Source organism: Tenrec ecaudatus, chromosome 8, assembly GCF_050624435.1.
Source record: "Tenrec ecaudatus isolate mTenEca1 chromosome 8, mTenEca1.hap1, whole genome shotgun sequence".
NCBI classification, from domain to species: Eukaryota; Metazoa; Chordata; class Mammalia; order Afrosoricida; family Tenrecidae; genus Tenrec; species Tenrec ecaudatus.
Window position 1 is genome coordinate 137,711,216 of NC_134537.1, and position 2,127 is coordinate 137,713,342.

The following is a 2,127-nucleotide window of genomic DNA, read 5'->3' on the forward strand; positions in this document are numbered from 1 at the left end:
AAATATTCTCATTATTAAATTATAAATGCTATCTACTATGAGAAAATATTACCAATATGGATTTTAGTTAGGAAAGATCAGTAATCGGTAATTTGATACTTTACATTTTAAAATATATGTTCTTTTTAAAGCAAACAAAGATGTTCAGGTTATAAAAAAAAGTAAAGCTCACAAGTCACAAATTAAAATAAACCAATCTAGTTACAAGTACAATGGTAGTTATCTTTTAGTAATTAAACTAAATATTGTTGTGATTTTCTATATGCATATACATGCACATATTTGTGTATGTCTATCTACAGACACTTTTGGTTGTGTGTATATATATATATAGTGTGTGTATATATAGTGTATATATATATATACATATATATATAACTTACTAAAAGAACCTTTCCTTTTTCTACCAAGGAAAAAAAACATTTGTATCTAGATAAAATGAAATAGTGGAACGCATGAATCATATTTGCTAGTAGCACACTCGAAAATGTCTTATGTTTTATAGTTATTAGTTTTTGCTCATGTTTAAGTGTAAAATAGTTTTCTGTAGATGGATTCTTTTTTCCAGTTGAGAAATTGCTCTCCAGCATAACACTACTTGCTCCACCTGGCAAAGCCCACAAGCAAAGCTAGAATGAGCTAGAAAAACGGATTCAGGAGCACAGGAAGTAAGCCCAGTTAGCACCGTCCTGTGAGGAAGACGAGTGATACCTTCCCAAGTTATTTCGTGCCTTAGATTGGTATAAACAAAAGCTCAAAATAAAATAATTAAAAACATTTTATTCAATTATAACATCCAGTTTAAAATTAACCACCATTCTATGAGGCAATAATGAGTCACTAAATAGTAATCCTTGGAAATGTATACAACTTACTTTAAGCATTCTCTAATATTTCCAAAGTAAGAGCTGTGAGGCTGATATAATAATTTTGTTAGCTAAAATTTGTACATTCAATGAGTGTTTATAACAAAGAGTCAATGGATTTAAAGAAGTAAAATTAACTCTAATCATTTCTGAACTGACTTTTAAGACCATGTGTCTTTTTTTTGAAAAAATATTCAGAGAAATAGTCTTGCATGAAATTTACATGTGCACATAAGTTACTTCTAATTTACTTTTAGATGAAACTGTGTTCCTTTTAAAGGGTATGCATTATTTTCTGAGCTGGAAATTTAGATATTAAAAAAATAATAATGTAACCTTTCCTCTTGACAACTGCTTAATGTTTCCACATATAAGCAAACCAACATGTAAATAAATTCTGAAAATCCAAATAGGTCAGGTTAAATTTTAAGCATACTTAAAATAAGTACACTTGCTTTTCTTTGCATATACTCTGCCCTACTAAAGAAATGTAAGACAAGCAGAGTGGGGTTTCAGCTGCACAAGGCAAGAGCTAAAACAGATTAATGCAGTCAAACTAATAGCAGAGAAGACCCCAGTGGCCAACACTGGTCACAGTCGATGTACATGAAAGCATTTAAAATTGTATCCCTTGTTAGTTTGATCTCTCCACATTAAAAAGGATGTGCCGGGAAAGCAGTTTAAAATAAAAAGGTTCATTTGTCTCCTTCTGGACCAGAAAGTTACAGCTTCCCAATTTCACCTTTTATATAAAGGAAAATGAGTAAGAAAGAATGTTCTGCAATAAGAAAAGGCTCAGAGAATTGTAGAAATTTATCTCAAATGAAATTGTTTCAGGGTGACTCGTGTGGATAATCTAAACCTATTCTTGCCCCTTCCCTAAAGTCTCTAGGATTCCGCTCTAACGTCACCTATCCACACGAAGAGGTTAATAGCTGATTAGATTTTATTAAGCAATTATTTCTCCTGGTGCCCACATTCTAGCCAGCATGACTTATCCACAAGGAATTCATGTCAGATGGCAGCATTATGAATAAGCATGCTGTTGTTCCTGTGCTTCATGTAATCTCTGACTTGAACCAGTAGCTGGAACTGAGCTGGTTAAAATTGAATGCACTAGTCTTTTGTTCTTATGTTTCTAAGGAGTTACTTCTGGAATATCTTCTTATTTATCTACTAAGATGCACAGCACTGTCACATCCAAAAATCTTTCTCTGTAAAACTCTTCGACTTTAATAATTTCAAACTCTTTAGCCTTCAC